General features: G+C 44.6%; 1 pseudogene; it reads left to right on the top strand.

The window, feature by feature from the left end:
• Positions 1-8,485: 8,485 nt before the first annotated feature.
• On the top strand, positions 8,486-8,630 carry LOC118678030 (annotated as a pseudogene).
• Positions 8,631-9,137: the final 507 nt, after the last annotated feature.

Genomic DNA, 9,137 nt, shown 5'->3' with positions numbered 1-9,137 from the left:
CTTGTTTATTATTTACTTACTTAATAGTCTCTCACCCTAGACTGGTTTTGCTTATCATTAGACTCTGCTGAAGTTAAGTAGGATGTTTGGCCCCAGAAAGCATCCAATAAACATTTGTTTGAATTGAAAAATAATACAAGGGTAGATAAAGCTTGTTAAGAATAGAAAAGTCCCCTTCGTCATGCATTCATTTATTCATTCATTCTTTGACACATTTGATCATTACCTCCTCTGTTTGGCTGGCTGCTGGAGTTTACAGCAATGATCAGATGGGGCCCTGCCCTTAGGGAGCAAACAGGCTAAGAGGCATACAGACATGTGATGGCAGTTCAGCGAGGTATCTACTGGGCTGGGGAAATGCAGAGGCTCTGGGAACATTAAGTCCAGTTGGATGGGGAGGGAATCAGGGAGAGTTCTCTGCAGATGATATGTAAACCGAGACCTGAAGGATGAATCAAAGCCAGTGATGCAAAGATGGTTGGGGGGTGGGGAGAAGGAGACAGATTCATGATGAGAATACTGCTTGCTCAGGAAAAGAGATGAGAGCTTTGGCATTTGCCTGCTTTATTCCTGGCTTCCTCAAGCCCTGGGCTCTGCACGCTCAGAGTGGACAGGGGCCACAGCCAACCCCCTCTCAGTGCACAGCCAGCCTGGCAAACACAACACTGGGAATTAGGAAGTACATTTCTAGACTGTACTAATCATTGCTTTATTCTGATCTTTTTAAAATGTTTTCATTGCTTTTAGAGAGAGGGAAAGGGAAATGGAGAGAGAAAAAAACATCGATGTGAGAGAGTAACATCGATTGGCTGCCTCCTGTATATCCCCCATTGGGGATCAAGCCCAACATCCAGGCACGTGCTCTGACTGAGAATCCAACCAGTGACCCTTTGGTACATGGGATGATGCTCAGCCAACTGAGCCAGACTGGTCAGGGCTGTTGTTATTGTTTTTATCTTTATAAGTTACACAGTCCTCTTGTAGAAAAGATGGGAAATAGAGAAAATATTAAAAACTTAAAAATAGAGAAGAAAGGAATCTAGAATTAGAGAGACTTAAGTTTGAACTGCAGTTCAGTCCTAGCTGTGCAATTCTGAGAAAGGCATGTTTTCTCTGTGATCTTCAGGATCTGAGAAATGGAACTGCTAACACCTACGGCCTAAACAAAAGCATTGATAGATTCAGGGATTTGTCCAAAGTATCAGAAGCTGGACATATCTGTCCTTGGTCTGAGCAAGAGACCGTAAAAAAGAAGGGGCAGCTGTTGTAAATGTTTCCCTCCATGTCCCGCGTGGTTCAGGGTTCAAGGATCTGGAAGAGGAGCCGCACACAAATGAAAGAGAAGAGACAAGAGATAATTTGGAAATATTGGGGGGCCAGGCGGGTAAGTCCAACTCAAGAGGAAGGACTTCCACTGGTGCTCAGGCCTCACCAAGCTTTTATTGACCTGGGATACACCCATAGCATAGCCCTTAGGTAGGCAATTTCCAGTAACAGGCAGACTATCTTATCAATAAGGATTTACGTGACTGTCTGGTGGGGAAGTTGCTTCAGCTACCATTGTCTGGATTAACAGTAGGTGCAGGGCTCTGACCTTTGCTAGGGCTTCAAGGGTCACCAGCCTGATGTAGTTCCTTGTCCACACCTCTCTGCTAGTGAAGACAATAGGCGGTTTCCCACAGGCAGCCCTAGCCGGTTTGGCTCAGTGGATAGAGCATCAGCCTGCGGACCAAAGGGTCCCGGGTTCCATTCCAGTCAAGGGCATGTACCTTGGTTGCAGGCTCCTCTCTGGCCCAGACCCTGTCAGGGCTCCTGCAGGAGGCAACCAATCGATGTGTTTCTCTCACATCTAAGTTTCTCTCTGTCTCTTCCTCTTTCTTCCATTCTTTCTAAAAATCAATGGAAAAATATCCTCGGGTGAGGATATTAACAAAACAAACAAATAAATAAAGACAATTAAGTGTTTAAAGAGAGAGAGAGAGAGAAGCTGAGAAGGACTTGAATCCAGAATCCTGTCAATTATATCCACACCTCTCCCAGGGCAACAGCCAGCAGAGACAGAGCTTTATGGTTGGAGAGTGTGGCTGTGGCCCAAATCAGGATCCCCTCCATCAGCTGAGAGTGGGGTGGGGCAGGAGGTCAAGGCCTAAGAAGTCTACTTCTATCCCAGCCTAGAAGATTCAAGACCTGTGCTAAGAGATCCAACCTCTCTCTTTCATTCTCTTCCCTGCAACCTGACCTGGCACCCTCTAGGATGTGATATCAGTTTAATAATTTAGCAGATGCAGATAAAGATAGCAACTCTGAAAATAAACCAGCTGGGCTCAGCCTCCATCTCCTCTTTCCCCAGCAGACTTCCTGCCCTCCCCACAAGGTTTCTGGTTGCCCCCATACCTGTCAGTGCCCCTACCACTAATGGGCACCTGATTTGACACCTCCTCCTTTGCCTTCTCCTAGCCCTTCCCCTTCTCCACCCTCCTCCTCACCTCTCCTTTCTCTCAATTCTCATATTAAAAGCTTTTATTTTAATTAGAGCTTAAAAGAATCTTGTGCTGGAAGTCAGAAGCTTCGATTTAATTCATTATGAGAAAGTATGTCCCTTCTCTCAAGTCTCTGTTCCCACATTTCTAAAATGAGGCCTCTGAATTCCTATGTGTAGCAGGAACAAAATGTCTGGGCAGTGGCAATTACCTGGACAGGGGACTAGATGTCTTTCCCATGAAGACACAGCTGCAACATCAGTGCCATCTCAGCCAGCAACACTACAATCCATCTGCTGCTCCATCCAGAGAGCTCACAGGTTCTCTTTGTTTTTAACTTCTCTTGTGATGGAAATTTTGCCCTGGTTATTATTCCAAAAATAAAAGGCTGTACGTGACTTGTGTTCACAATGGATGTAGCAGGTTTCACGTGGTTTTGGTGCTTCATCATGTTTCTGACAACATGAGGGAAATTTTATTTCTTCTCTAAAGTGGCCAAGTGTTGAACAGTAAGCAGAACAAGGTAAGTAGGACTCCACCATCTTTAGATTGTGAGCTCTAAAAGGGATGAGATCACTTCTGTTTTCATGAATTCATTCAACAAGATAATTAGCACTTACTTTGAACCAGCCAATACGGAAGGTGCTAGGGGCACAGAAAACAAAGGAAGCATAGACCCGCCCTAGAAAATTAGGCTCAGTGGATAGAGTGTTGGCCTTTGGACTGAAGGATCCCGGGTTCAATTCCAGTCAAGGGCACATGCCCAGGTTTTGGGCTTGATCCCCAGTAGGGGGCATGCAGGAGGCAGCAGATCAGTGGTTTTCTCTTATCATTGATGTTTCTATCTCTCCCTCTCCCTTCCTCTCTGAAATCAATAAAAATATATTTTAAAAAAGCAGAGTCCCTGTTCCCTCAAAGCTTACATTTCAAAAATCAAAATAATTAAATCCCAAGGCATGTGCCATGAAGGAATAATAAAATGCCTGCTAATATTTACTGAGTGCTTACTCTAGGCCAGGTTCTGATCCTATAAGGTGCTATTATTAACATACTCCACTTTATATATTAGGAAACTGAAGGACAGAGTGATCAGGTAAATGTGGCCAAGGTCACATGGTCAAGGAGTGGCCAAGCCCCATAGGATTCAACAGGCAGGCAGTCTGCTTCCAGAGCCTGTTTTCAACCACATAGCCATAGGGCTTCCTTAGAAATTATGAACAAGGAATACACTGGTGACACAATGGAAAGTGGAGTTACATGGTGATATTAAGCTGAAACATGAAAGATGAGTAGGAGATAGTTATGTGGAATTGGGGAAACAGCTTTCCCAGCAGAAAAAAAAAATAGTATGTGCAAAGGTCCTGAGACCAAGGGATTGGCGTGTTCAGTGTCTGGTAAGCTAACAGGAAAATGGCAAGAGCTGAGGTTAGAGGAGCAGGCTAGGCCAGGGTGAAGGTTTTGGATTTTACTATAAGAGCAGGAGAAGCCTTTGAAAGGTTGAAGTGGGGTTCAACATGACCTGATTTTTAAAAAGATTGTGCTGTTGAAAAACACACACACAACACTATGCTGTTTGCTGTGTTGATAATGAACTTAAAGGGAATAATGGAGACCAGTTAGGAGATTACTGCAGTAATCCAGCAGACATAGGACAGTGCCAGGCCAGGAGTAATTTATTCTTCTGCTGATTCTTTTTTTTTTTTTTAATATATTTTATTGATTTTTTACAGAGAGGAAGGGAGAGAGATAGAGAGTTAGAAACATTGATGAGAGAGAAACATCGATCAGCTGCCTCCTGCACATCTCCCACTGGGGATATGCCCGCAACCCAGGTACATGCCCTTGACCGGAATCGAACCTGGGACCTTTCAGTCCGCAGGCCGACGCTCTATCCACTGAGCCAAACCGGTTTCGGCTCTTCTGCTGATTCTTAGAGGCAGTGGTCTTGCCTCAGAGAGTCCTACCCCGAATGGCTGGGGAAGCTGGGATGGGGCAGGAAGAAGAGATCAAAATAAAATAGCTATCTATTTAGTACTTACCATGAGCCGCGCCTTCTGTAATCACCAAATGAAACTATTACTACATTCACTTTATAGACCAGGTACAGAGAAGTTCTGTAACTTGGCCAAAGTCACCCAGCTAATAAGTGGCAAATTTGGGGCACATATTTAGGCTTTCTGGCTACAGAGTTCACACTCTGAACCACTGTACATCCTACTTCACATTAAGGGGTAGGATGAGAAATGCTGAGGTTCCAAGAGGTTAAGCTCACACTGCCGCTCAACAGGGAGGGGTGTACCTAGGACTTCAACTCTGATCCTGTGACTCTGAAGTTCTGGCATTTATGCTGTTGGGTGCTGCCCCCTAGTGTCCCCTATAGGAGAAGGGCACCAAAGGCAGGCAGCAGATAAGTGGAATCAAACTGGAGCCAAAGCTGTAGGTCTTATAGATACTAAGTGTCACTCTAAATGTCTCCATATATGCAATCATGATATTTCTTGGCTATCTTACAAATCCTGCAATTCATCAGGTCTAACACCAACTTTGTACTTTTTCACCTCAAATTTGCCCTCCTCAGTCATTTCTTCTTTATTATTATTATTACTAGAGGCCCGGTGCACGAAATTCATGCACTGGGGGCTGGGGGGTCCCTCAGCCCAGCCTGCCCCCTCTCACAGTCCAGGAGCCCTCAGTGGGTGTCCTACTGATGGCTTAGGCCCGCTCCTGTGGGGAGCAGGCCTAAGCCACAGTCTGGCAGCAGAGGCTCAGAGCAGGCGCCCCGTGTGTGTGTGTGTGTGTGTGTGTGTGTGTGTGTGTGTCCGCCCACTGGGGGCCTGCCCCCAGCCACACAGCGAAGGCTTGGAGCAGGCGCCCCTCTGTGTTGATCTCTCAGGCTCCTGGCCACGCCTGCATGTTGTTCTCTCCCTTGAGCGGCGGTCAGGGCGGGCTGAAAGCTTGGCTTCCTCCATCGCTGTGGACAACCCAAGCCTCCAGTTCCGTGGCCAAGCCATCTTTGTTGGGTTAATGTGCATACTCGCCCTGATTGGCTGGTAGGTGTAGCAGAGTTACACCAATTTGCATGTTTCTCTTTTATTGGTGTAGGGTTTTTTTTAGATTTTCTTTGGGCTTATGAAATAGCTCTTTTTTTAAAAAATATATTTTATTGATTTTTTACAGAGAGGAAGGGAGAGAGATAGAGAGTCAGAAACATCGATAAGAGAGAAACATCAATCAGCCGCCTCCTGAACATCTCCTACTGGGGATGTGCCTGCAACCCAGGTACATGCCCTTGACCGGAATCAAACCTGGGACCCTTCAGTCCGCAGGCCGACGCTCTATCCACTGAGCCAAACCGGTTTCGGCTCTTTTTTTTTTAAATGATTTCAGAGAGGAAGAGAGAGGGAGAGAGAGATAGAAACATCGATGATGAGAGAGAATCACTGATAGGCTACCTCCTGCATGCCCCCTACTGAGGATCTAGCAACCTGGGCATGTGCCCTTGACTGGAATTGAATCTGGGACCCTTCAGTCTGTAGGCTGATGCTCTATCCACTGAGCCAAACTGGCTAGGGCTGTATCTTTTAAAAAAAAAATACTTTTATTGATTTCAGAAAGGAAGGGAGAAGGAGAGAGAGAGAAAGATCAATGATAAGAGAGAATATTCAATCGGCTGCCTCCTGCACTCCCCACACTAGGGATGGAGCCTACAACCCTAGCATATGCCTTGACAGGGAATTGAACCGTAACTCTGATTCATAGGTTGACACTCAACCACTGAGCCATGCCAGCCAGGCCTCCTCAGTCATTTCTGTTCATCCAGTAGCACAAGCCAGAATCCTAGCCATCCTTGACACCTCCATCTCCCCACCATCGTCTGTCACCAGCTCAGGAGTCTGCATGGTAGCCAAGGAAGAAGACCAGAAAAGTAAACAGTGAACACAGCAGAGTAACAGTGGTAGAAGCAGAGAATCAAGACAATGTCCCCCAATCATGGCACGAGGCAAAACTGAGCTTGGGTGGCTCCAGTTATAAAGGCAGGTCTTTCTGCTTAGAAAGAAGCCCAAATGCAGCTTTATGGCTGGGAGGAGGATACTATGCTAGGAGCCAGAAGGGCTGGTTTCCCACCCGCTCCACTACTCAGTCATAGTAGGGCCTCCGGACCTTGATGAGCCTCAGTTTTCACATCTGTAAAATGAGTATGACAATGCCAATCTAGGGTTATTGAAAAGATCAAATTAAAAAGAGTCTGCTTTGCTCTGGCCCTGTGGCTCAGTTGATTGGAGTGTCATCCTATACATCAAAAGGTTGTGGCTTAGATTCCCAGTCATGGCACATACTTAGGTTGTAGGTTCGACCCCTGGTTGGGGCACATACAGAAGGCAAGGAAGGCAGCTGATTAATGTTTCTCTCTGACATCAATACTTCTTTGTCTCTCTTTCTCTTTCTCTCCCCCCCCCCCCCCCCGCCACCTCCCTCTTTTCCATTCTCTCTTAAAAATCAATGGAGCCGAAACCGGTTTGGCTCAGTGGATAGAGCGTCGGCTTGCGGACTGAAAGGTCCCAGGTTCCATTCCGGTCAAGGGCATATACCTGGGTTGCGGGCACATCCCCAGTGGGAGATGTGCAGGAGGCAGCTGATCGATGTTTCTCTCTCATCGATGTTTCTAACTCTCTATCTCTCTCCCTTCCTCTCTGTAAAAACTCAATAAAATATATTTTAAAAAAAAATCAATGGAAAAAATTTCCTCCATTGAGGATTAACAAAACAAAACAACAACAAAAAAATGAAGTCCTTGAATCTACCATCCAACCCAAGAACCAGAACATCACTAAGAATTAAATCTGCTAATGGGCTCTTTGCCATCTCTGACCCCTCCCCCACCTGACCCTAGGTAATCACTACTCTTAATTTTGTATTCCTCATTCTCTTGCTTTTTGTTTTTTTAAAAAGTATTTTTTAATTGATTTCAGAGAGAAGGGGAGGAGAGAGAGATAGAAATATCAATCATGCCAAAACCGGTTTGGCTCAGTGGATAGAGCGTCGGCCTGCGGACTGAAAGGCCCCAGGTTCGATTCTGGTCAAGGGCATGTACCTGGATTGCGGGCACATCTCCAGTGGGGGATGTGCAGGAGGCGGCTGATCGATGTTTCTCTCTCATCGATGTTTCTGACTCTCTATCTCTCTCCTTTCCTCTCTGTAAAAAATCAATAAAATATATTTAAAAAAAAAAAAAGAAATATCAATCATGAGAGTGAATCATTGATGGGCTGCCTCCTGCAGACCCCATACTGGGGATCAAGGCTGCAACCCAGGCATGTGCCCTGACTGGGTATTGAACCTGGGACCTCCTGGTTCATAGGTTGATGCTCAACCACTGAGCTATGCCAGCAAGGCTCATTCTCTAGCTTAAAAAAAGTGTTTTTATTGATTTCTAAATTTTTATTCTGTTCTTTTTTGTTTTCTTTTTTTTTAAATTGAGTTTTTATACAGAGCAGAAAGGAGGGAAGCAGGGAGGGAGATGGAAAGGGAGGGAGGGGGAAAGAGAGAGAGAGAGAAACATCGATGTGAGAGAAACATCAATTAGCTGCCTCCCATACACAGCCTGACCATGGATCAAACCCAAAACCTGGGCATGCGCCCTGACCAGGAATCAAACTGGCAACCTTTCGGTGCATGAGACAACACTCAATCAACTGAGCCACACTGGTGGCCAGGCCTCTCTTGTTTTTCTTTAATAGTTTTTTCATATATAAGTTACGCTTACCCTTAAGAATTTGTCTTTTTTTTTTTAGGTCAAAACATATCAAAAACAGTGATTTCATATGATTCAACCCAAAATTATATCTAAACATAATAGTTTAGTTGTATTTGAACTTTATAAAAAGAATACCATTCTGTATGCACTCTTTTGGGACTTGCATTTTTTTCACTCAATATTATATCACCATGATCCAGCCATATTGCTTTTTCATCATTTTTAGATCTTTTTAAAAAATATATTTTTTACCCCCTGGCAATGGGCAAGGAGACACCTGATTGATGGTATTGCTCTTATATCAGTCAGGGGCAAAGCAGATGTACAGTCCTTAGTTCATCCTAGCTTGATGCCTGTGTCGGTGGCCAGAGATGTTTCATGCCTGAGGCACATAAAATGATAATTGCTAGGTCTTGGAGGGGAAAAGATCAGAAACACTGGTCTCATAAGTAAATTATTAATATTAACAAGCTTAGGAGGGGTGTAGTTTTAAAGTTTTTGGAGCTGTGATTGCTCTAGTAACTTCTAGATTAACAGTAAGCAGGTAGTTCTAGCACAACTCCATTAAGAGTGAACATGCCACCTAACAGTTCTAGTGACATAGATATATGTTATTCTGCACATAAAACTGGGTGCTATGAGAATAAGTGGGTCACTATTTGCTTCCAGAAAATTGGGTGGGGATCTAGTATGGTAATATTGGAATTACTTCAGAGGGCAGTTACTGTGAATCATGTATTCTCAGGAGCCAGAATGTTCAAATCCTGAGTCTCTGCCATTTAACTGTCAGTGTGATCTTAGATGCATTTAACCTGCCTGTTTCTCACCTGAAAAGTGAGTTTTAATAATAGTGCATATAAGTTGGAAAAAAATAAAACATGAGAAGCACTTAAAATGGAGCC

This window comes from Myotis myotis, unplaced genomic scaffold (assembly GCF_014108235.1).
Source record: "Myotis myotis isolate mMyoMyo1 unplaced genomic scaffold, mMyoMyo1.p scaffold_m19_p_2, whole genome shotgun sequence".
Classification (NCBI taxonomy): Eukaryota; Metazoa; Chordata; class Mammalia; order Chiroptera; family Vespertilionidae; genus Myotis; species Myotis myotis.
The sequence above is the reverse complement of the archived record's forward strand: the minus strand, read 5'-3'. Positions and strand labels throughout refer to the sequence as shown.